The sequence below is a fragment of the Sus scrofa genome, chromosome 4 (assembly GCF_000003025.6).
Source record: "Sus scrofa isolate TJ Tabasco breed Duroc chromosome 4, Sscrofa11.1, whole genome shotgun sequence".
Classification (NCBI taxonomy): Eukaryota; Metazoa; Chordata; class Mammalia; order Artiodactyla; family Suidae; genus Sus; species Sus scrofa.
The window spans coordinates 58,263,402-58,290,894 of NC_010446.5; the positions used below are offsets into that span (position 1 = coordinate 58,263,402).

The window sequence follows — 27,493 nt, forward strand, 5'->3', positions numbered from 1 at the left end:
TTTAATAAGATACTATGTTACTACTTACTATATCCAATTTAGAACGTCCTCACTTCATTCCCCTTCATCGTGCCACTGAGCAGTAGGATTTTTCCTTGACAGGGCATATTTTTGCCTGAAATTATCTTGATCTTTTTGTATCAAGATAATTTTGTATTTCCTTGCTTTCTAGCTCTCCAAGTAGGAATCTTGTTGGTCTATAGGGCTTACAACATTGCCACACATAAAAAACAAGGGATCAATTATTTGTTCTTGAATAAATTAATGTAGTATTGGACCAGGGTGGATCTATTGATTTGTAGTCATCTGACTCTGTCACATATAAATTAATATTATAATTCTGTCACATATAAATAATAATAATTATTATTTATTTTAAAATTATTATTATGCAGAAAGCCAACGAAATAAGAACGTTATATAGAAAAGCCTATTAATATATATTTTTAACGTGGCTTTCTGGTTGAAAGTATTTAGGAGTAAGGGAGAAAAGTTATACGAGTATATGAAAAATTTTACAGTTGCAAAGAGAACATTAATACAGATGTTATGAATATAAAAATACAACAAAAAGTTATAATGAACATTTTTGAGGCATTAATTTTGATATTTTGAATGAAGTGGATAAATTGTCAAAAAAAGGACGCAATTTAAGAAAGCTGGCAGAAAATGACATAAAAAATCTGATCAGCTGGTATTTACTAAATAATTTAATTACTTCATAAAACTTTTCCCACAATGAATATCCCAAGCTCAGGTGGCTTTATTTGTGAATTATTCTAAACACTTACAAATATTTTACAAGTAGTTCCAAAGAATGGGAAAATTAGGAACACGTCCAAATTCTTTATAAGAGACCAGGAAATGATTGATTCTAAAACCTGACAAGAATACATAAAGGACAATTACAGACCCATCAATAATATGAAATTTTAAAAGAAAGAATAGCATTGATCATCAACAAAAGGTAGAAATAATATTTGAAAACAAGCAAACTTACACTTGGAGAAGCACCAGGAATCTATCTCCCCACCTGGGCAACAATCGCAGTAGCAGGATCCATCCTATGTAACTATTTTGGAACTCTGGAATCTAGTGAAGGCTTGTGGATTCCCAGGGAAGAAATTTACCTTGGAAGGTAAATTGCAGTTAATTTTGGTCAACTTAAGCTGTTTGCTCAGCAACAGTACTTGTCTCTCACCTCTGATCCCTGTGGGCAGGCATCTCTGCATGTGATCTGGAGCAACTTGCATGCACTTGTGGGAGGCAGCAACAAAACCAAACTACTCCATTCCAAAAGGGGCAGATGACTTAAATATTTCTCCAAAGAAGACACATGAATGGTCAATAAGCACATAATAAGTACTCGACATGACTAATTATTTGGGAATGCAAAGCAAATGTACCAGGCAACAACTAATACTCATTAGGATGAGTACTATTAAACAGAGAGAGAGAGGCAGAGAGAGGGAAAATAACAAGGGTTGGTGAAAATATGGAGGAATTGAAATCCTTGTGTACTATTTGTGGGAATATAAAATGGTACAGCTTTGTGGAAAACAGCATGAATATCCCTAAAGAAATCAAATATAGAAATATCATATAATCCAGCAATTATACTCTTGGGTAAATATTCCAAAGAATTGAAAACAGAATCTCAAAGAGATATCTGTACAGTCATGTTCATATCAATATTATTCACAACAGTTAAAATGTTGAAGCAAACCAAGTGTTCATGACAGATAAAAGGGTAAGAAAATTGTGGCATATACATACAATGGAGAAATTGTCTTAAAAAGGAGAGAAGTTCTGACATATGCAACATCATGGATAAACTTTGAGAACTTTATGCTAAGTGAAATAAGCCTGTCATAAAATGTAGAATTCTGCTTATACCACATAGCATACTCAAAATCATAATACAGAGAATGGAATAGTTATTGCTGAGGGTTAGGAGGAGGAGAGAATAAGGAGTTATTGTTACTGGATTTAGAATTTCAGTTTTGTAAGATGAAAGGAATTCTGGAGATGGCTGGCAGTGATAATTGCATAACAATATGACTGTACCTAATGCCACTAAGCTGTATACTAAAAAAATGGGTAAGATGATTAATTTTGTTATGTGTACTTTACCACAATAAGTTTAAAAAATTATACGGAAGAACAAATGGGCAAGAATAGCTAAGACACTCTGGAAAAAAAAGAAATTTGGAGACAATACCACCTGATATCAAATTTTATCATATAGCTACAGTAATTAATGGAGTGTGATACTGGTGCAAAGAGACACAGAGACCAATAGGAGAGAAGGTAGGGTCCAGAAATGGACCTAAGATATATATGAACATATTTTATTTGAATAGTTATTATAATATAATGGGAAAAGAAAAATTATTTCAATAAACGGGACTGTGTCAATAGTTTTCCATATGGAACAAAATGTATCAAACCCCTCTCACACCATACACAAAAGTGAATTCCCTATGGAGCATATATTTAAAATAAGACTTTAGGCAATGTAGCTTTTGGCAGAGAACTGGAAATATATCTTCATGACTTCTAGGAAGCAAAGAATTCTAAAAAGTGCTAAATATTTAAAAAATTAGTAAATTGATCTACATTAGAATTAACAACTCATTAATCTTATGTACATTAAGAGAGAATGAATGGAATGGTTGCAGTCATTCCAACAGCATATCTCTGAAAAGGAATATGCACATTATTTCTATAAATGTGTAAGGAAAATATAGACAGTCTAACAGAAAACTCAGCAAAGGCTTCAATAGATACTTGCCAAAGTGGATATACACATGCTTATTTGAACATACAAAGTGGGTGTTCAACCCGCTGATCATTAGAGAAATGCCAACTAAAATCATAATGAATCATTACTGCAAATCACCTAGAACCTTTAAACTGAAAAATATGGAAATTATGCTTTCTTTTTTGTCTTTTTTGGGGGCTGCACCTGCAGCATGCAGGAAGTTCCCAGGCTAGGGATATAATTAGAGCTACAGCTGCCAGACTACACAAGAGCCACAGCAAGGTGGGATTTGAACTGCATCTGTGACCTACACCACAGCATGGCAATGCCGGATCCTTAATCCACTGAGAGAGGTCAGGGATAGAACCTGCGTCCTCATGGATGCTAGTCGTGTTCATTACTGCTGAGTTTCCAGGACGGGAACTCCAATGCATTGTTGAAAATGCAGAACAACTGGTATAACCACTTTGGAGAATGTCTTCTGCTATCACAACAGATTGGATGCATGAATAGATATGAGAATTCAGCTATCTTCTGTTAAGACAGATATTAAAGACACACTTTTCTCCTTGATATTATTCCTCTTGAATATACAACTATTATTCTAAAAATCTGTTTAGTATTATCTGTAATGGGCTTCTTATCATTATTTTAGAATCAATTAGTCTTTTAAAATGCCTGTTTAAACTTTCAATGTAAAAAATATTGATAAATATAACCAAAAAAACCTTAAGGTCTTGAGGTCTTCAATAAAAGTGTGAAATGTCCTAACAGTAAAAAATAAAAGCAAATACCAGTCTGGATTTGATTAATACTCTCGGGTCTAACTGGATCCATTAGTTCCATGAATATAAAGTTTACTCATAAACATAGCTTTTTACATAGTTTTTGTAACAATGTTCATATTTATATACATATATGTAAATATGGAAGAAGAGGTAGAAATTTTCCTGGGGAAATATTTACTTTATCTTAATAATTTAAAATGATAATAATTTGGGAGTTCCCATTGTGGCTCATCAGAAATGAATCTGATCAACATCCATGAGGACGCAGATTTGATCCCTTGCCTCGCTCAATGGGTTAAGGATCTGGAGATGCTGTGAGCTGTAGTCTAGATCAACATATCCCGTGTTGCTGTGGCTGTGGTATAGGCCAGCAGCTACAGCTCAAATTGGACCCCTAGCCTGGGAACCTCCATATGCTATAGGTGCAGATCTAAAAATACAAAAGAAAACAAATAATTTTAAAATATTATTAGACAAAATAGTACTTTCAAACACAAAGAAACATGGGCACAAGTTTAGGATATCATGCATTTATAAATGTACAACTGAAAATGATTTTCTCTTCTGTTTTTCTCTAATTTTGTTGAGAATTGAATAGACATAAGAATGATGTTTGTCATTGTAGTATGCACATGAATTGGCCAAAGATGCTGAAGTAATTTTACAGCCCTGTTGCTTCAAAATGTAATTTTTATATGCTATATGCATGGAAATTGTCATTTTCTTGGCTTTCAATTTCTTTGTGTTATAGCACTACAGTTTCTCAAAATTACATATGCAATACTTTCTTCTACCTAAGAAATTATATGGAAAACAATTTCTCTCACAGTTACACCCTATACACAAAAATACAATTTGGTCGTTTCTTTCTGAACATTTTAAGAATAATCTGATTTAATATTACTCTTCCTATTTTCTAATTACTACAACTTTGATTCTATAATCATCAAATTCAGTATAATTTAACATTGATTCTTGCCAAGATGTATAATAAAAATACCTGATTTTAGAGTTATGCTTTAAATATAATTACATTATCATAAACCACAACTTGTGCTCATTCATTAATGCTGAACATTCTAGTAATTTCATGACATAATTTTCCAGTTTATCATATAAGTTTCAGGGAAAATTAACCTTATTTATCAGAATTTTCTGCCTTCCAGTACACTTTAGAGTTTAAGTAGCATACAACATCTCTTTCTTTAACATCAATATAGTAGAATTGAATTTTAAAATTATATAGTTTTAGAGACATAGCAGGGATGGGTATTGAAGAACTTATGCAGATTAATCTATTGAATTTGCATTTTGAGTTCTTTTTATATTTTTAGATTTAATAATGAGAATATCCAAAGCATACAAAAGTAAGAATAATGCTGCAACTAATCTTGTGTGTCTATCAGATTTAACATGAAAATTCTGACAACTTGTCTTCATGTATCTTCATTATTTTTTTGTTCTTTGTTGCAGTTTTTAAGATCAGTTTCTCTAATTTTAATGTCTATAACAACCATTTGAAGATCTCCTTAGGATGTGAATTCTGATTCAATTAGTCTCTAGTGGTGACTGAAACTTTACATTTCTAACAAGTCGCAGATGAGTCTGCTGCTGCTGGTCTAGAGGTAGAGGTAAGTAACACATTTGTAAAGCATACTTCAAATATTATAATTTTTCACCACTACCTACTTCAATACACATCTCTAAAAATATAGACATTTTTCTAACAAAGACATGATTTTAGCCTACTTAAAAACTAACAATAATTCCTTATCATTTCATTAACAGCCCATAATCAGGTTTCCCAATTATCATAATAATTTATTTTTATGCTTGATCAGTGCAAACCCATCCTAACAACTCAGTATATAATTTGCCATCTCTTGATTTTTAATATGTAATTGTTTGCCTATTTTTAAAAAATCCACTGACTAGTGAAAGTTATACTGTACAATATAATACTATCTGGATTTGTCTATTAGCCTCATTTTTGGTGTCTTTTAGCTCGTCCCTCTATCCCAGTTACATTTAGAGCAAACTAGAGGAATTTCATCTCTTTGCTGCCAACTTCTCCTCATAGATGTATATGTTTTGTCATTGAGGGTTACAGTTTCTTTGTGGGATTCTCATTTTCATTGTCTTGTCAATGAGGGTTACAGTTTTTTTGTGGGATTCTCATTTTCAACTCTTCACTCATGCAACTCGAGGGCTGGTTTCCTGCAATCTGAGACTCCAGCATCCTGAGTCTACAAATGTTCACACAGCAGAAGTGGCTTCATTCCTCACAGAACACATTGTCCTCAAACTCTCTCTGCCTACAGATCCAAGTGTTCTCTTTATTCCTTACAATTTTATTATAGATATTTCCAACCTAAGCAGAAACGAAGGGGAAGAATCTGCATGTACCCATCATCAAGATACAAGAAAAATTTCCCAATCAATTTTTTTTTTCCAGGGCATACCTGCAGCACATGGAAGTTCCCAGGCTAGGGGTAGAATGAATCTGAGCTGCAGCGACAGCCACAGCAATGCCAGATCCAAATTGCATCCAAGACCTATCCTGCAGCCAGCGGCAATGCCGGATCCTCAACCCACTAAGCAAGACCAGAGATTGAACCTGCATCCTCAAGGACACTCTGTGGGGTTCTTAACCTGCTGAGCCACAATGGGAACTCCTTCAGTATAATGTTGAATTAAATCTCAGATAACCTATCCTTTTATCTGTAATCATTTCATTATAAAACTAAAAGATAATTTTTTTTCAAAAACATAGGCAAATGTCATTTTATACCTAAAATTACATGATATCCTCAAATATTCAGAAGTATTCACATTCCAATTGTCTTATAATTCTTAACTGGGGTTTAATTCAGGACACAGATAAACTTTGTATTTTGCTATTTCTTTATCTGTTGGTATCCCCCTTTATATTTTATTTATCTCTCTTTGTCCTTTGTTTTATATTGTTGTTACTGTGGTACTTGGAAAAAACAACAGAATATTGGCCCTGTTTCCTATATTCTAGATTTTGTCAATATCTTCCCCATGATGTCATTTATCACATTTTTTTTCTGCCTCTACATTTCTTGTGAATTGGTACTTAGAGGCCTGATTAGATTGAGGTATGTTTGGTTGGTAGAAAAGCTAATTCATAAGTGGTATATTTATCACTTCTATTATCAACTTTTAAGTTAATCTAAATTGTAGTTCTCATAACAAAAATCTAGAAGTTTGTATGTCTTCTCTCTCTCCCTCTCCCCCCCTGCTATTCTCTTTCTCCTCTTTTTTTTTTTTTTTAATTTTGGCCAATTTTCAAAGTAATGGGCTGGTTATCCATTTTCTTCCAAAGGTGATCAGTCAGGTTTTATTGCTTTTTTAATTTTTAATTTAAAATTTTTTTTATTATAGTCGATTTACCACGTTCTATCCATTTCTGCTGTACAGCAAAGTTGACTCAGTTAAATATACCTTCTTTTTCCCACATTATTCTCCACCATGTTCCATCGCAAGTGATTAGATATGTCTCCCTGTGCTATACAGCAGGATCTCATTGCTTATCTGCTCTAAATGCAATAGTTTGCATCTAGTAACCCCAAACTCCCACTCCATCCCACTCCCTCCCCCTCCCCCTTGGCAATCACAAGTCTGTTCTCATTGCCCATGAGTTTGTTTCTTTTCTGTAGATAGGTTCATTTGTACCATATATTAGATTCCAGATGTAAATGATGTCATATGGTATTTGTCTTTATCAATAATAAACTCAAGGATTTAGACATATTTGGTATGTTTTAATACACTGCATTTGTTTTTAAGGATTCTTAAAATATTCCAACTTTGTACATTAACAGCCTTGTCAAATTTGCTACTTAAATATTTTTGAGAAGACCATAGTTGTTTTAGATAGATTACATTATTTGTTGTAATAATAATAATAGAAGGTTTCACCTTTGAAAAAAAATAGGTGTATAAAATGATTTCCAGTTTTTATATTTACATATTCCACAGGGAAAACATATTTAAGTATTGTATTTGATAAAAATTATGTAGCATCATTAATCTATTAGTTCACATGGGATTCTGGCCTTTGGGTTTCAGCTTATAATTGTTCTGCCCAAAAATATTCTCATGTTTTACTGAATCACATAGCTAAATACTAAATCTTTATATTCTGTAAGAGTTACATTTCATGGTGCAAAGGCTTCAATTATTCTATTTGTAATTTTTCTTCACTAACTTTGTTTTGATAACAAAGTCAGTGACTATAGAATAAGATGTTGATTTTTCTTTTCCTTTTAAAATATTTATATGAGTTTTAATTTTTCTTTATATATAATTCTTTCTTTCCAGTTTTATGAAGATGCAATTGGCATACAGCTCTGTATAAGTTTAATTTGTACAGCATAATGGTTTGACTTAGGTACATCATGAAATGATCACCAAAGTAAACTTAGTGAACCTTCAACATTAAAGGAGCTGATTTTTCCAGGAGTTCCCACTGTGGTGCAGTAGGTTAATGATCTGGCATTGTCTTTGTGGTGATTTGATCCCTGGCCCAGGAACTTCCATATGCTGGAGGTGAGACCAAAAAAAAAAAGCTGATTTTTCTAATTATTAAACCCAATTATTTAGGTACCAGTGGCTTTCTATGAGGCTAATGCTATTCATTAAAGAGTCTAACATACCATACTTTTGGTACATTTAAGATACTTATTTATTAAAATAAATGCATTTATTTGAACCACAATTTCTCTAAAGGTAGTCTAATTAGGTATTCCAAATATACTAGAAGAAAGTTGCTCTCCCGAAGGAAATTTACATTAATTATAATGGTTATACATATTTAGTACAATATTGTGTCTTAGGATCAGTTATCAAGTGAACATTAAAAACTAATTGGATTACTTTAACTGAGAATGTTATTAAACCTACAAAATGTATCTATTGTATGGATATCAGTTCTCTCATAATGGGAACTATCAAAATCATGTCAAAATCTTGTATGTGCTGTAAATTAATTCATTCCAAATTGTCTTTTTTGTACTGCCACTGTAGAGACTTCAGAAATCTCTCTCATAGAAGTTACTAAGTTTAAAGCTTGTACTTATGAGGTTAGCATGCACATTACTCTGTAAGATGACTGAAGTATGGTATAAGAAAAACAAGATAACACAATAGTATTTAAGTATTTAGATAAATCATTTAGCAATCACTACACTTGCCTCTACACTGTTTTAACTTCATTTAATAGAACAAACAATGATTAAGGCGGAGTTCTTCCTTGCATACCTTGCCACATTAGTCTACTGTTGTCATTCTTAGCATCTATTTTAAGTGCAAATAAAATCTAAATTTTTATTTATGATTAAGTGATTCTTCACTTTTCGAGGGGAAGAAAAACCCTCTTGGGGACAAAGAAACCAGAAAACAGTCTGAAATCTCCTTACTTTCATTGTCATTAGCCAAGAAAAGATTTTCTTCAGAGAAAAGATGGTTGATCATTGTAGGAGAATTGCCACTGACATGGCTGGTAATTAGTTCCAAATTACCCTCAGCATAGTTAACATCTACACACCACAGAACAGAAAATGGGAGTCAGATGAACAATCCAGGTAGAACGTCATTAAGATTCCCACTGTGACCCGCTGTGTCAAACCATGTTAATTCAAAATAGTCATAGATATAGAACATTGTATTGTTCTCTATATTTTTTTATGTTTATTTATTTATTTATTTAGTCTTTTCCAGGGCCGCTTCCTGTGGCATATGGAGGTTCCCAGTCTAGGGGTCGAATCAGAGCTGTAGCCGCCAGCCTACGCCAGAGCCACAGCAACGTGGGATCCGAGCCGTGACCGCAACCTACACCGCAGCTCACGGCAACGCCAGATCCTTAACCCACTGAGCAAGGCCAGGGATCGAACCTGCAACCTCATGGTTCCTAGTCGGATTCGTTCACCACTGCGCCACGACGGGAACTCCCTTGTTCTATATTTTATACTGTGGAAGGTACCAACTCATGTCTCAAAGCCACAGTTGTTACACATTTATGACTAGAGTACTACACTGCACATTTACATTTATAAATTGCGCTGCAAATATTCTCATACATTTCATTAATAAATGGTTCATTCTACTAAACGCCTTTCTCACAATTTAATTTTGAATTTGTACCTTTTTAATATGACTATTCAAAGTTCTGCCAGTGTTAAAATTGACTAAGGAAGATTTTTAGATGGAATATTTTTGATTAATCTATTTTAAATGACAAAGCAATTATTTTGGCTTCTAGGGTATGTGTAGAGATTATAACTGTCTAAGCCAGTAAAAACTAGTTTTCACAAAAAATTTTTGGTATATTATTTTTGTATGTGGTATTATTTCATTATTATGGACTAATGTGTTTGTTGTATTTGCTGGTATCATGGTCTGTTACATAAATTGTTTGAAGGGTGAAACATTAAATCAGTTAAATAGATATTTTGTATGTAAGAAACTTGCAATCAATTTGAATTGCTTTGTTAAAAATTAAATAGAATAATTAATTGTGTAGTTCTCAAATATAAAAGTCCTATTCAATTTTTTTCTCTGAATTTGTTTTTCTGATGATTTATAAATATTTATCCTTCTTGAGAGATGCTCATGCTTTATATATGACTTAGAGGGTAAAATAAAAACCCAAAATTTCTCCAGTAGATAGATTAGGGAGAAGAGAGACATTGAAAGACTAAAGGGACAATATGGGCATTGGAAAAAAATGAAATTTTATTACTCATGGTACAATAAATCAGAAAGGACGTGTACTAGAGTTGAACAAAGAGACTAACTCTACATCTTTAATTAAATTCATGTGGATTGTTTTATTTGTCCAACTAAACTTAATAACTATTTATCTATGGAATATTTATTGATTACATAATATATAAGTGTCAAAATGATGGACTCTGCCATATAAGAATTTATACAAAAGTGGGAGTTCCCGTCGTGGCTCAGTGGTTGGCGAGTCCGACTGGGAGCCATGAGGTTGCGCGTTCGATCCCTGGCCTTGCTCAGTGGGTTGAGGATCCGGCATTGCTGTGAGCTGTGGTGTAGGTTGCAGATGCGGCTCAGATCCCACGTTGCTGTGGCTGCTGTGTAGGCTGGTGGCTACAGCTCTGATTCAACCCCTAGCCTGGGAACCTCCATATGCCATGGTAGCGGCCCAAGAAAATGGCAAAAAACCAAAAAAACAGAAACAAAAAAAAAGAATTTATAAAAAAGTAAAGGGATATATAAAGTTAACAATGATGACATAATAATACAATTTGATGATTGTTAATGGACAATATATGGTGGAAACGAAGGGTAGACATGAGTCTTTTGACTATTGTGTAAGGATAAATTAAAACCTAAATCTTTTCCAGGAGATGAGTAAGGGAGAAGTGAAGCATTAACCAAGGGAACAATATGGTTGAGGGAGAAAACAGTACATGTAGATGATATAGATACAGAAGTATTTTTTGGTTATTCATGGTATACCAAAGACTTTAGCATAAATTAGGAAAGTTGAGTTCAAGACTTGAGTCCAGAAAGCTGTGAGTGAAGAAAAGCCTTGTTTAACAAGCTATGTGTTCCACATTTTAAGGATGCAGAGAAGGAAACGGATTTAAGATTTGTTGATTATTTTACCTTAATTAAAAAAATTACCAAGAGTTCCGGTTGTGGCTCAGTGGTAATGAACCCAACTAGTGTCCATGAAGATGAGGGTTCTCTCCCTGGTCTTGCTCAGTGAGTTAAGAATCAGGTGTCCCCATGAGCTGCGGTGCAGTTTGCAGATGTGGCTCAGATCTGCTTTGCTGTGGCTGTGGCATAGGCCAGCAGCTATAGCTCTGATTTGACACCTAGACTAGCCACATGGGAAATTCCATATGCCACAGGTGTAGCCGTAAAAAGCCAACCCTCCCAAAATACCATGATCAAGAATAGAAGGCAAACTAAAAGGAAAACACCATGTATATGTGTGTGTGTGTATATATATATTTTTTTTTAAATTTTATTGCTCTCCTTCAAAACCAATCAAAAAATAAAAATTGGAAAGATAAGAATTTAATATATATCAGGTATTATATATGCTATTAACAGTAAATATATAAGAAATTGTGTTCATGCCTAATACATACAATTAAACAGAAAGATTTTCAACTGTAAGATGAATAATGTATGAAGATCTAATATAAAAATGGTGACTATAGTTGATATCGGTACTCATAGTAAGCTTGAACAAATGGAAAGACATCCCTCTTTTCATAAGTAGGATATCTCAACTGCTATAAAAATTAATTTATAAATTTAATTGATAAAATCCTATTAATATTAGCAATGCCCATTTGTATATATTAGATCATTTACTTCTAACATTCATATGGAAAAAATTTTAATTATATGAATCACATGGAAAATTTTGGAAGATCTTTTTTTAACCATGCATATGTGTAGATACATGCATGTAGTTCTAGCTCTGATCATAAAAGGGCCTAGAAGTATACACATCTATTAGCAAAAAACATATCTAGTACCCAAATCATTGTGTTTAATATTATGTCCCTCTAAAGGAAACTATCTTTAAAAAAATAATTTCAGAGCTATAGCAGCTCTGATGATTTATAAACAATGGGAAATAAATAGGAATCCATGAGTCAAGACTCATACTTCTAGTGGGCTATATCCCATGTATTTTAAAGTCTAAACCATAGTCATGAGGCTAGAACACCTATAGATTAGAGGGGAAAAGGGAGAAAGGAAAGCATAGAGCAGAATATGGTATAAGGAGGAAAGGCACCTAAGTCTGGGCAGTCTGGGAGAGAAGATACCCAAGGAAACTGGACACACTCGGACCCATGGAGGGAAGCAGAGATGGTGTTTCCTTGATTTGTTACATATGTATGTGACCAAATCGGCAGTTTCTGTGATGCAAATTTGATATCTCAGTGGTGCTGGTCTGAGAGTTCCCTCAGGTCTAGGAAACAATGCTGAACTCTGGGCTGCCAGGAGTTCAAGAAGGACCTTCATAGAGTATTTCAGTTCTCCTTTCACAACTGGTAGAGTAGGCCATGGATACATGGAATAAAATTGAATTCAAGAAAGACTAAGCAGTACAAAGGAGTAAAAGACTGGGTGTCTGCAGGGAGAGGAAACAGACAAAACATGCAGAGGCTTGCATCATCTAAAACTCTGTCAAATGTAATCAGCTGTTTGTAGTCTCCATCTCAACTAATTTAATGTTAGCACTATCCACTGTTGGTTACTCTCTTCTTCAAGGAAAACCTCCCACCAACACCCCATCTCATTCCCACATTGACTATTAAAAAAAAAAACAAACACAAAAAACTTTCCATTTTAGTTGCTCTAACCAATCTGCATAATTCTTCTTCCCTGATCCTATAAATCTATTCATGTTTACATGTTATTCCCTGATGTTCTATCTTTGTCCCTCTTATATTGTCTGTTTGTTCGTTTTATTTATTTATTTAATTTTTGCTTTTTCTTAAGGCCGCACTCACGGCATGTGGAAGTTCCCAGGCTAGGGGTCTAATGGGAGCTACAGCTGCCGGCCTACACTACAGCCACAGCAACCCTGGATCTGAGCTGCATCTTCAAACTACACTGAAGCTCACGGCAACGCCTGATCCTTAAACTACTGAGAGAAGCCAGAGATGGAACCTGTATCCTCATAGTTCATAGTCAGGTTTGTTAACCACTGAGCCATGAAGGGAACTCCTCAATACTTTTATTTTTGATAACCTCAGCCAACTACTTACTTTATACCTAAATGTAAGATAGCAAATTTGCCAACTCATCCAAGTTAGAAATCTGGAAATTTTCTCAACTCTTCCTTTGTATTTTATCTCTCATGTTATTCTAATTACCCATTATTGCATAATGTACTACCCCAAATCCTGGCAGTTTAAAACAATATTCTACTATTGCTTATCTCAATTATTTGTATGATGATTCAGGAGTAAGTTTTTTTCTGCTCCTATAGGCTAAATTCTGTGTCCTCCCACAATTCACATTTTAAAATATAATGCCCACTGTGATGATATTAGGAGGTGGGGCCTTTGGAAGGTGGCTAGGTCATGAAGTCAGAGTCCTCTTGAATGGGATTAGAGGACTCCACCCTTTCCAGCATGTGAGGTTAGAGCAGAAAGATGGCTGTCTCAGAAGTGGGCTGTCAATAGATATGGATATACCAATGACTTTATCTGGGAAGTCCAATCTCCAGAACTGTGAGAAATAAATATTGTTTATAACTCACCTAGTTTATTATTATTATTGCAGCCCAATGGACTAGGACATTTGCTCATGCAGTATAGACTAAGGTACTATTCAGCTGTTAAATGGGCTATCCAAAAGATGTGGGATGGCTTTATGCACCTGGCTGGTACCCTAGAGTGGATGCCTGCAAAACTGGGCTCAGGTGGAATTGTGTATCAGAACATTTACATATGGTGATCTTAGAGAAGTAGGACTTTTTTTTTGTAGGGCTGCACCCATAGCATGTGGAAATACCTAGGCTAGGTGTTGAACTGGAGCTTCAGCTGCCAGCCTACAACACAGCCACGGCAATGCCAGATTTAAGCCACGTCTGCAAACTACACCAGAGCTCATGGCAACACCAGATCCTTAACCCACTGAGTAAGACCAGGGATTGAACCTGTATCCTCATGGGTACTAATTGGATTTATTTCCATTGAGCCAAAATGGGAATCCTGAGAAGCAGGACTTCTTAAATGGCAGCTTAGCATTTCCACAGAAGGTGTTCTAGAGGTCAGGCAGTGGAAGCTACCCATCTCCCGAGCCCGTGTATGAAAAAGGTATAGTGTCAATTCTGCTGCATTCTTTTAGTCAAACTAGTCACACAACTAGCCCATATTCAAGAAGAGGAAACTTCATGTCTCAGCAGAAGTGGAGAATTTGTGGCCATTTTAATCAATTATACATGCCCACTTATAAATTAGAAATTATAATTCTAATATAAATTATAATAAATTAGAAATTCTATATCCTATTGTCTCTGAAATTTACTTATCTCGTTTTCCCTCACTGCTGTATCCTTACTCAGGTTTTCATAACATACACTTAATTAAGCCACACTGCAATCAGATGAACCTGCTAAAACAATTCAACAATTGCTTGTTACTAATAGATAAATATAAAAACTCTTAGCAAATCATACCATTCCTTCCATGATCTTGCTTCTGCTTACTTGCCCAATTCTTGACGTGACATCGACCCTAAACATTTATACCTAACCTATGTATCAGAAAAAAAATAATTTAGAATTTTAAGACAATGATTTTCTTCATTATCTATGCTCACCTTTCCAGATTATGTTCTGTTTTGACTTTATTTGAAGGCTTTATAGAAAACTCCCAAATTTAAAGGAAATTTGACTACTTCCTTGTTTGTATTCCATTGGAAGTCTTTCTAGCAACATGATTTCTTTGTATTTATCTTTACATAACTTTAACTATCAGTCTTTAAGCTCATTGAAAGGACTTAACATGGTACTATATCTTGATCACATTTATAATTCCTGGCCTAATACCTGTTCCTGTTGATGCCTAAAAATTGTTAGTTAGGTAAATACATATAGAATAAGAACTAGCCATTTCCCTCCTTTTAAGCTGAATCAAGCAGATACATTATCAGGAAGCAAACACAAGTGAAGGAGAAAAAAACAGGAAACAACAAAACTTAGGGTTTCCAGGAAGAATAAAAAAATTCGAGACAGAGTTTAAGTCTTGGGCTAAAATATTGATTTCAGAATGTGAATGAAAATGAATAACATCTTAAAAGAATAAGGCTCTCTGGCAGCAGCTAATTCGAATGCAACACTTTTTGCGCAACCCGAGTTACTGACTTAATTCAAGTTATTCAGAGAAACAGATAAACATAGGTTTGTATTTTAGCTTAACAATAGAATGGCCCAAATTAATCTCACTGATTTTTTTGGGGGGTGGGGTTAGCAGATAACAAGCACTTTCATTCTAAGAAATTTAGGTAAAAGAATGAATTGTACTGTATATCTCAGGAATAAAGAAAAGTGTAGTCCAGTTCCTAGGACAACTTGGAACTAAGGACTTGAAAATGACCAGAATTCTTTCTTTTCTAGTCTCTTAAAACAGATTTATTTGCAGGTTATCTCTGTTTTCTCTGACCTGCTTCTCTGTTGGATAGAAAATAGGGCTGCCAATAGAGCCAAGGTTTTACCTTTGATTATTTCACCATCTATGACATATTAGAAGTTTTTTGTTTTTGTTTTTTCCTTCCAGTGCTAAAGTCAAAGATTCTGAAACACTTCAGCAGGTGCAACTTAAGACACAGGCTTATTTCAAGGTCAGCCAACAGCTGTGGTGGGACTAAAATGTTTTGCATAGCTTAGTTCAGGTGCCAGTTCTGAACAAATCAATAATGGAAAGAAAAGCTAGACTTTTATAGTAAGACGATCATTTTCATTGAAATTATATAGTTGAAATAGGGAAGAAAAATCTTCCCATAAAAGGTAAGTATTATAGAAAGACAATCATTGGTATGTACTATATATCTTGTATCTGCTAGGAAATTTCTTTGGCTGTTATTAACAAAGACACCAAATAACAACTTCAATAAAACAGGATTTTTTCCTCCTTCCTTCATAACAAAATTATACCCTAGCATCGTATTGTCATTTCACAGTAATCTCATGGATTTAAACTCCTTATGCCTTTCTCTTCTGCATCCTTATCCCATCGTTTCCATCTACAAGCTCCCTTGATTGCTGGAGCCCCAAAAGTCATGTATGCAACTCATGCATCATGAATGGAGAAATTAGTAAAAGAAGGAATTTGCCACCAGCGACGCATTAAGAAGCATTCACAGAAGTCTTACTCAATGCTAGAAATTTTTTACTGGGCCCACTTTCATCTTCTAAAAATTTCAGGAATCCAGTATAAAAGGAGCAGCATAAGATTGGATATTAGCTAAGCAACTAGCAATGTCTGCCACAGGTCACAGTTTTGCTGATGAGATTCAGCCCTAGGTCTTAAAACATATAAACATCTCAAGAAGTAAGAAATGTATCATGGGTGTATTTTAAGTTTAAATGAAAATAAGCCACAAATTAAACTATAAATCCAAAATATTTATTATTTTTTATTCTAAAATATGTTACAGTCTGAGTCTATTCCAAGATTGAATTTTCTTTGCTTCTTAGGGTAAGTAAATAAAATCAGCATTCCCTAATATTGGCAAACTATGATCATGAACATGTGTGTGCATGGAAGGAAGGCTAAATATCAGGAGAGCTATAGATAAACTTGATTTTCCAATTTTATTCATTCAACACCTTTTATGAAGATTGAGGCAAACCACCCTAAGATTGCTATATTTTTCTCTTCCAATAAAGGAAGGAAAAGCTACATGAAACATGAATGTTTTTTTGTGCCAACAAGTATGTTTTTGTTTTGGCTATTACTTTTGTGTTCATTTAGAGACACAAAAATTCTGTTTATAAACATTTCCAAATGTCCTGCAAATACTGTAACTTGGTGATGAAATTTGAAGATACCAGAAGAAAGAAATATTGCATATGTCATATTCTTTAAAAGCAAATGGTTAAAATAAAATAAGTATTTTGGATACATAGCAGACTAGAATTTCTTTCCAGCACAGTCTATTATCTGATCCTGGACTTTTGTTTGTTGGGAGGTTTTTGATTACTGATTCAATCTCCTTACTAGTAATTGGTTTATTGAGAATTTCTATTTCTGCTTGAAAAGATACTGTTTTGGATGATTGTATCTTTCTAGGAATTTATCCATTTCTTCTAGGTTGTCCAGTTTGGCAGCACATAATTGTTCATAGAAGTCACTTATGACATTTCGTACTTTTGTGGTATCAGTATTAATAATATCTCCTCTTCTATTTCTGACTTCATTTGAGCCCTTTCTTGTATTTTTTTTTTTCTTTTTGGTGAAGCTACCTAAAGGTTTGTCAATTTTTTTTTTTTAAAGTATCAGTATCTACTTCATTTATTTCCCCTCTAATCTTTATTACTTCCTTCTTTCTACTAACTTTGGCCTTCATATGTTCTTCTTTTTATAGTTTCTTAGGCCAGTTTTTTAAAGTGTTTACTTGCTGATAATGTCACTGCCGTGTAAAGCTTTTTAAATAGTACAATCAGTTCTTTCAAGAACTTTCAGTGCTGAAAATGTTTCAAGGTTCTGAGTTTCCCCTAACCCCAGAGGACTCAGAATCCCTGCCATTCATTCAGTCAAACTACCCACAGTGATTAACTTGTCAAATCCCTAGACAGAAGGAAGTGACATGGAGGTTTTCAAGTTGCAGGCTACAATCGCATATTTTGCAAACAATCATAGCTCAGAAAAGTACATTTTCTGACAGGAATGTTGTAACTTAGAGCCAATGTATTCCATGAGAGGGAAGGAGGGGGAAGAATCCCTACACTTATCCTTTCATGAGTAAATTGGTACAAAATACAGGAAAAAAATCTGGCTCTCATGGTGACAAAGATGAGTGAAAAAAATACTCCTTCTGCTAGACGCACATATCCAGAGGGGTTTACTAAGATTCAAATTTTTTCCTTATGGATTAACAGGACTGTCTTCAGCTTAAACTCTTGCAGAAAAGAGCAAAGACCTGTGTGAAGCCTTGTTAAACAATATCAACAAGTTTCTGGGAATGATGATGATGATGTGTGTGTGTGTGAGAGAGACTAGAATTCGACCACCAATGGTGAAAACTTACTGAAATAAAAGCAGCAACATATATGATCCTCAACTAGAGTTATGGGTGAAGACTTGGGTGGAGTAGCAAAATATATTGAGTAACATTAAGTAAGAATACTCTACGTTTCTTATTCAATGTAACTGTAAAACCTGAACAGATGTTTAGAGAAACTATTTGAAGACTGAAAAGAGAATAGTAGCCAGTAGAATGGAAAAGAACAGCATTCAAAGTCACATTAGACTGGCAGTGGGTTTACTATTTTTTTCCTTCCAATATGCTTTGGAGTGGGTTCAACATGGCTGGAAACTTAGATATGGGTGTTGTCACTGGGAGAGAAGACTCCAGTAGAAGTTCTGTTGTTCTTCTGTTGGGAACTGGAACAGGTGCTCCTAACTTTCAGAGAGACTGCAGAAAATGCCTCATTGTTGTTTTCCTTTTTATTATTATTATTGTTATTATTATTTTTGTCTCAGCCACCAAGCATTCCCATGGCATTTTTGTCAAGGGGATCTTTAAGAGCCTATCATAACTGTTAAAAGGAGAAAACTCCATTCTCACTGAAGGAGCTTAACCCTAAGAGAGAGAGTTTATGTTGTTTTTCTTTCTCTATCTGAATTTTCACTGCTAGTTCCACAGTTATGGGAAGGACCAAGCAGAATAATTAAAAAAAAGAAAGAAAGAGAGAAAAGATGCTTTCTGACTAGAGCACCCAAAAGAGGAGCCCAGGGTCCCAGAAAATACCAGAGAAATTGCAGGAGAAAGCAGTTTGGGAAAGTGACCCCCTTTTGTGTGTGTGTGTGTGTGTGTGTGTGTGTGTGTGTGTGTGAACTTCTTTTTTGTATATCCATGGATCTGACCCTAAACATCACAGATGTTGAGAACTGAACTTAAAGAAAGACTGCTGCCTAGGTCACTGGGTAATGCATGAGTGACTGATCTGAAAAGCATTGTGGACACTGAAATTTCACCCCACAGAAAGTAACTGAAATTGTGGTCTGAACACAGCTGGGCAGATTGCCTGTTAAAACAAAAATATCAATATCTTCTATAGGATTTAAATAAGATCTGGTGTCTTATAGCACAGTATTAAGAATGTCCAGGGATAAAATCTAACTTATTCAGCAAAATACATATGAAGAAAACCTAAACTCACTTGGGAATAGACATTCAACAGATGTCAAAACTGGGATGACAAATATGTTGGAATTATCTGGCACAGACATTAAAAAGCAGCCATTAAAAAATACTCCAACAAGTAAGGTGAATCTCTTGGAATGAATGCAAAGTTATAAATATCACTGAAGTATAGGATGCCAATAAAAATATTTAAATTTAACTATATAGTACTATAATAAAGCCACTGGTTGGACTCTACAGCCAAGTGGAAATGAAAGAGTCAGTGAACTGGAGTTCCTGTTGTGGCTCAGCAGTAATGAACCCAACTAGCATCCATGAGGATGGGGGTTCGACCACTTGCCTCACTCAGTGGATTAAGGATCTGGTGTTGTCATGAGCTGTGGTGTAGGTCACAGACTTGGATCTGGTATTACAATGGCTGTGGTGTAGCCTGGCAGCTGTAGCTTTTAGTTGACTCTTAGCCTGGGAACTTCCATATGCTGCAGGTGCAGTCTAAAAAGACAAGAGGAAAAAAAAAAAGAAAGAAAAAGAAAAAAGAAAGAGTCAGTCAGTGAACTTAAAAATGTATTAATAAAAATCATCTAATTTGAACGAAATAGGGAAAAAAATGGAAAAAAAGAGAAATTTCAGACAACTTTGGGACAATACCCAAAGTTCTAACATTTACATTATTACAATCTCAGAAATAAAGAAGTACACAATGCAATAAATAAATAAATAAATGAAAATAGAAAAATAAAAAAATTGAAAATTTCCAAAATTTGGTGAAAGATGTAGATAATCTACAGATTCAAGAAGCTCAGGGAATCTAAAGAAGAAAAAAGACACCCATGCCCAGTTATATCATATTCAAACTGCTAAAAATTGAAGACCAGGAAAGTATCTTGAGAGCAGCCAGAGAAAAATGACATTATTTACAAAGGAAAATGACATGAATCACTGTGGATTTCTCACCAGAAATCATGGAGGCCAGATGTAAATGGATGAGGATTTGTGAAGTGCTGAAATAAAGTACCTGCCAGTCCATAATTCTATATCCAGAATTCTAAAATTATATTTCATAAATATATAATTCTGAAATATATTTCAGGAGTGAAAACAACATAAAGATCTTTGAGATTTTTTTTGTCAGCAGACATGTTCTCAAATAATTTCTTGAGTAATTCTTTCAGACAGAAAGGACGTGCTACCAAAGAAAACTTGGAATATCAGGAATGAAAGAAGAACAACTGAAATGATAAATGTACAGAAAATATGAGCTATTCCTTCCTTTTATAGTTCTTTATTATATATGTTATAACTTATAGAAAAATCCATAAAATTGCCTGGTGAAATTCAACACATATAAAAGTAACATATAATATAAGTAAAATGTAACAGACAGAATAAAGAGATCTATATGGTGTTAAGTCTTCTGTTTCACTTGTAGCTAAAAAAATTGACTCCGAATAGACTGAAAAGTTAAATATTTCATTGCAGTCCCCCAAACAACTATTGAAACAAGTACACAAATATATATTCAAGAAGGCATTAAGTAACCCTAATGGTTCAAATAGCCCAAAAGAAGGTAGGAAGGAATCAGTGAATGGAAAACAGGAAACAGAGAGGATGGATGGAAATTTCAGAATGGCTGAATAAGGTTAAACTTTTCTCCATTCTCTCTCCAAAATGAAATGGTATATTACATTAAACTATAAAAAGCCAACCATTTAAAGAGTCTGAAATCAACTGGAAAACTTCAGTAAGAACAATGGGAGCCTGTGACTTTTTATCCAGCATATGCTTCTACCCCCCATATCAGCTCCATAGCACAAAAGTGATACAGAGATTGTGGGAGGAGGCTGATTTCATTTGGAGAAGAATATTGGAAATGCCATCATCTATGAAGTTGTCAAAACACATAAAGATCTATCTCAGTTGCAGAAAATCAGGGAAGGCCAACAGCCCAGCTAGTTTGTGATTTTGATACTAGTTGGGGTAAGCAATAGACCAGTCGATCAGCCAGAAATTTAACAAGGAGCTCTGGTAACGGAGGTAAAGCAAGCCTTGATAAAATCCTGCACTACAATGCTGTAATGTACACGTCTGCCTGCATGCCAAGTGCTAATTGTACTGAGTGAGCTAATTTTTCCTGGCTAAATAGACCTGAGAACAAGGACCATTAAAAATAAAAGCACATAATTATAAATTGCCTGAATTTTCAATGCAATGCTGAGATAAATTTTTCGTCTAATTTTTATTAATTTCATGGATTACTCTCACTTTTGACTTGAATTGGTTTGTGCTACATCATCCTATATCATCTTAAAAATCTAAGTCATCTAATAATTTTGTTTAAAATAGGAAACTAGAATTCCCGTTGTGGCTCAGCAGAAATGAATCTGACTAGGAACCATGAGGTTTCTGGTTTGATTCCTGGCCTCGCTCAGTGGGTTAAGGATCTGGCGTTGCGGTGATCTGTGGTGTAGGTCGCAGACACAGCTTGGATCTGGAGTTGCTGTGACTCTGGCGTAGGCCGGAGGCTACAGCTTGATTGGACCCCTAGCCTGGGAACCTCCATATGCTGCCAGTGCGGCTCTAAAAAGACGACAAAAAAAAAAAAAAAGGAAACATGTAAAATCAAGGAACATTTTTTCTATTGGTTGGGAAGTAAGAACTATCCAATAATCTATGTCATTATTTTTCTTCAGGTTTCTAATTGTGTGCAGCAAATAATAACTTATTTCTATAGGAAAATTATAGAAACAAAATTATAGAAACAGAATAAATTAAAAAGTGACTTGAGGGAGTTCCTGTCGTGGCTCAGTGGTTGGTGAACCCTGCTAGCATCCATGAGGATGTGAGTTCGATCCTTGGCCTCACTCAGTGGGTTAAGGATCCAGCATTGCTGTGAGCTGTGGTGTAGCTCACAGACGTGGCTCAGATCCTGAGTTGCTGTGGCTATGGTGTAGACCAGCAGCTGCAGCTCCAATTGGACCCCTAGCCTGGGAAACTCCGTATGCCATGGGTGTGGCCCTAAAAAGACCAAAAAAAAAAAGACTTGAAAAAATTGGAGAGAAAAAAACTCCACATGTGATTGTTAAGCAGAATACTCACATTTTGCTGGAACTAGAGAAGTAGAAAAAAACGAACACTAAATTTTGTAACAATAGTTGTCAAGAGTTGCAAATTTATAACAAAATGCTGCTACCACGAAAGGGTAATCCAGAGGGTGTCACTCAACTATTATATTTGATAATGCTGCAAAGCGGTATCAAAATGTCTGCTTTGTCTCTGAGTTGCAGACAAGCCAATCAGCTTGCTAACCAGCCTTTTCAACCTCCACTTATTTGCCTATTAATGGCAAATCATGATTGACACATATCCTGTTCCCATTTTTTTTTTCCTGTTATATCTTAGCAGGTACCCTATTCCAATTGGAAATCCTTTTTTAAATTTTGTTTTTGCGTTTCCACACAATTGACTCTTCCTGATAAAATGTATTTCAGAAAACATATGATTGGTAAAAATCTGTACTCAATGCAATAGGGGAGGGACAGAGGTTAAGACAGTGACCTTTCAAAGCAGATAGGGGCATAAAACCTAGCTTCACCACTTATGAGTTAGGTGGCCTTTGAGTTTTCCAAGCTTCATTTATCTTATTCATGAAATGGAAATAGTATCTACCTCACGGTTTTGTAAGAATTAGATAATGCATGTATAGTTAGTAGCACAATTCTTGATCAATAAATTGTAATGGACATTATACTTAAGTGTAAATGATGCACCTCTAGTCTCCCAAGTAATAGATATTTGAAGTGAAGGGCTGTTTTGTTTATTGGTTCTTTTTAATTTCTCCTATCTTTCCCCAGCAGCAGGATTATAATCACCTCAGTAGTGGTTATACCATGTTTAAGTAATTTGCATCTTTACTTTTACTTCTTCAAACCATGCAGGGTTTAGCAGTAAATATACAGTATCTATGTACTAAAGGAATTCATAAAGGAAGTCATCACATCCCATAATAGGCAAAAACTCTCAAATGCAAAAGTGTCTGAATAGTTAAGCCAGATGAAGATGTGTGTATGTGTACATGTATGTATATAACCCTGAATGTATAGACATGATTAAATATAGCACATTGAAGATGCAGAGTATATTTCTCTCTCTTTTTTTAAAAACAAACTGTAGTATTAATCTATACACAAAATGGACACACGGAGTGGTTATACATTCACACATACACAATGTGAATTGTGAATATATGATTAGAAGACAACAGCTTTCCCTCAAAGTGCCATTTCTCAACTTGAAGATAGCACTAGAGATGACTCTACAGCTGTACGTGTGGAGTTAAGCCAAGATGTTCTCAAGTGTGGAAAGTGATCCAGATGTCACTGCTACTGCTGGAGAGAGATACTGCAGAGGTTGTCATCTGGGCGTTATCACTGCCAAAATTGTTGCCTTGGCCACAGCTGTTGGCCTTCTTACTGGAAGATGATGGAGCAAGAAAACATGTGAAAGTTTTGCCAAAACAGTGGGAGGCAGCTACAAAATGAGTACATATTGGTGTAAAAGTCACTGCTCAGCTTGCTTTGTCACAAATCTAATATAAAATGAATTTGTAGATTAACTGCCACACCGAGCCAGCTATTGGTAGAGTTTATTAATAATCCATTTTAACATAACATTAATCTAGGTAGGTCAAGTGTTTCAAAACTCAACTTTGAGATGTAGGTTCCAAAGTGCACACTCTTTTTTTCCATGCTTCACTAAAATTAGTATTTGTTTATAGAGAATGTCTTATATTTGGATCTCCTGTAGTGCCTAACAAACTGTATTGCTTGTAGCAGACATTCAATGCATGCTGTTGATATGAACTGAAGAACATTTAATTGAACTCAGTGAAATGAAATTGAATCATATTAATTGGCACTATGAGTTAGCTTTTGGTCTTCTATGTTGCTGTAACTTCGCATTGGTAAATATATCCTATTGTCAGTCACTTATAGAATTTTTTCTTGTATATATATCAGAATGCAAAAAAAAACTATTGAGGCAAAAATGAAAAAAATGTGGTCCAGATATCTAGGTTAATACACTGATAGTCTTCATGATAAATTCATTTTTTTTTTTTTTGCCATTTTTTTGGGCCGCTCCCCAGGCTAGGGGTCGAATTGGAGCTGTAGCCACCGGCCTACGCCAGAGCCACAGCAACTCGGGATCCGAGCCGCGTCCGCAGCCTATACCACAGCTCACAGCAACGCCGGATCCTTAACCCACTGAGCAAGGCCAGGAATCGAACCCGCAACCTCATGGTTCCTAGTCGGATTCGTTAACCACTGCGCCACAACGGGAACTCCGATAAATTCATTTTTGATTCAGTATTTAATGCATGGTTAAATTACAATAAGAATTATATAATAGATATCAACTTATAAATGAAAATAATAAAATCTGTCTTGGATATAATAAGAGAAAAATAATGTCTTCCCATGAACACAGAGTACACATCTTCATTTATTTAACAAGCACACATCAAGCAAAACTTTGTGTGAAATACACTCCTACAAAATACAAAATAAAAAGGAGGTGCTTCCTTCATTCAAAGGGCTCCTAGTCAGATTTATTCCTGGACTGTCTATTCTATCCCAGTGGTCTATATGTCTGTCTTTATGTCAGTTCCACACTGTTTTGATTTCTGTAGCTCTGTAGTAATTTTTGAAGTTAGCAGGGAGTCCTCCAGCCTTGTTCCTTTTTGAGATTATCATGACTATTAGATGCCATGTGAATTTCAGAATGAATTTTTCTATTTCTGCAGAAAACATTTTTGAGAATTTGAAAGAAATTGATTCTATAAATTGCTTTAAGTAGTATTGACATCTTAACATGTTAAGTCTTCCAATCCATGAACAAGCGATGTGTTTCCACTCATTTATAGTTTTAAAATTTTCTTCGGCAACATTTCATATTTTTTATTGTTAGATCTTTCTCTTCTAGGTTAAGGGAATTCCTAAACATTTTGTTCTTTTTAATGTTGTTTTTAATTAAATTATTTTAAAATTTTCATTTCAGTTTATTCATTATAGTGTATAAAATATAACTGATTTTGTATCCAGACACTTTGCTAAATTCATTTATTAGTTTAGTGTGTGTGTGTGTGTGTGTGTGTGTGTGTGCACACGCACATGTGTAATCAATGTTTTTAACATATAAGATCAAATCATCTGGAAACAAAAATAATTTTACTTCTTCCTTTCCAATTTGGATGCCTCCTATTACTTTTTCTTGCCTTATTGCTCTGGTTAGAACTTCCAGAATTTTTTGAGTAGGTATGTCAAAAGTGGACATCCTTGCATTTTTCTTGTTCTTAGAGGAAAAATTTCACTATTGAGTATAATGTTGATGTTGATTCTCATAGGTGGCTTTTATTATGTTGAAGTAACTTCCACCTATTTCTAGTTCATTGAGTGTTTTTATCATAAAAGGATGATGAATTTTGTCAAGTTGAGATCATCATGTGAGTTTTTTCCTTTATTTTGTTAATATGCTATATTACATTGATCAATTTTCCTATGTTTAGCTATCCTTGTATTCCAGCAAGAAGTCCCATTTGGTAACTGTGTATAATCATTTTAATATGTTGTTGAGTTCCATTTGATAGTATTTTCTTGAGGATTTTTGCATCAATGTTAGTAAGGGATATTGGTCTGTAATTTTTTTTCTCATAATGACCTTTGATATCAGGGTAATTCTCAATAAAAAACTTAATAAAACTCATTGGGATGAGTAAAACTCATAAGGCTAAGTTAGGAAGTGGTCATTTCTCTCCAGTATTTTGGAAAAACTTGAGAAGAATTAGTATTAGTCCCACCTAAAATGTTTGTTAGAATTCACCAGGTCAGCCATCAGATCCAGAGATTTTCTTTGTTGGGCAATGTGTGATTACTGATTCAGGCTCCTTACTGGTTATAGGTCTATTTGAATTTCCTATTTCTTTATGATTTTAGTCTTGGTAGGTTTTGTTTCTGGGAATTTGTCCATTTCATATAGGTTATCAATTTTTTATAGTATAAAATGGTTCTTAGTACACTTTTATAATTTCTGTAGAGTTGGTAGTAATGTGTCCACTTTCCTTTCTGATTTTAGTAATTTGAATCTTCTTTTTCTTCTCTTTTAATCTAGCTAAAGTTTTGTCATTTTTAAAAAATCTTCATGAAGAACTAACTTTTGGTTTCATTGAATTTTTATATTGTTTTCTATTCTTTATTTCATTTTTCTGAGTTCTAATCATTTATTATGTCATTCTACTAGCTTTGTATTTAGTTTGTTCTCCCCCGCCCCCGATCCTGAAGTTTTAAAATTAGGTTTTTGTTGTGAGGTTTTTATTTCTTTTCTTTTTTTTTCTATCTTTTTAGGGCCACATTAGCAGCATATGGAAGTTCCAGCCTAGAGGTTGAATCAGAACTGTAGCTGCTGGCCTATGCCACAGCCACACCAATATGGGATCTGAGCTGCATCTGCAACCTACACCACAGCTCATGGCAATGCTGGATCCTTAACCCACTGAGCAAGGCCACGGATCAAACTCAAGTCTTCATGGATACTAGTCAGGTTTGTTAGCACTAAGCCATAATGGGAACTCCAATTTGAGGTATTTCTCATTTTTTATAATGTTTGCTGTTATAGCTATAAATTTCCCATAGCACTACTTTCACTGAATTTTATAAGTTTTCATATGTTCTATTTTAATTTTTATTCATCTCTACCTATTTTCTAATTTCCTTTATGATTTTTCTCTGATCCATTTGTTATCTTGTGTATTTTTTTATATTTTGTGAAATTTTCAGTTTTCCTCTATTATCGATTTCTAGCTTTTTTCATTGGATTGAAAAATATGCTTTGACAGCTGACTTTTTAAAATTTATTAATTTCTTAAGACCTACCTTGTGGCCTAATGTGTATCCTAGGAAATATCCCATGTGCACTTGAGAAGAATATGTATGTTGTTGATATTGATTAAGGTGTTCCATATGTGTCTGTTAGATTTAGTGAATTTATT

General features: G+C 34.6%; 1 pseudogene; it reads left to right on the forward strand.

Annotated features, from left to right (window-relative positions):
- The window catches only part of LOC100512896, a 182,065-nt pseudogene that overhangs the window by 125,097 nt on the left and 29,475 nt on the right, over positions 1 to 27,493 (forward strand).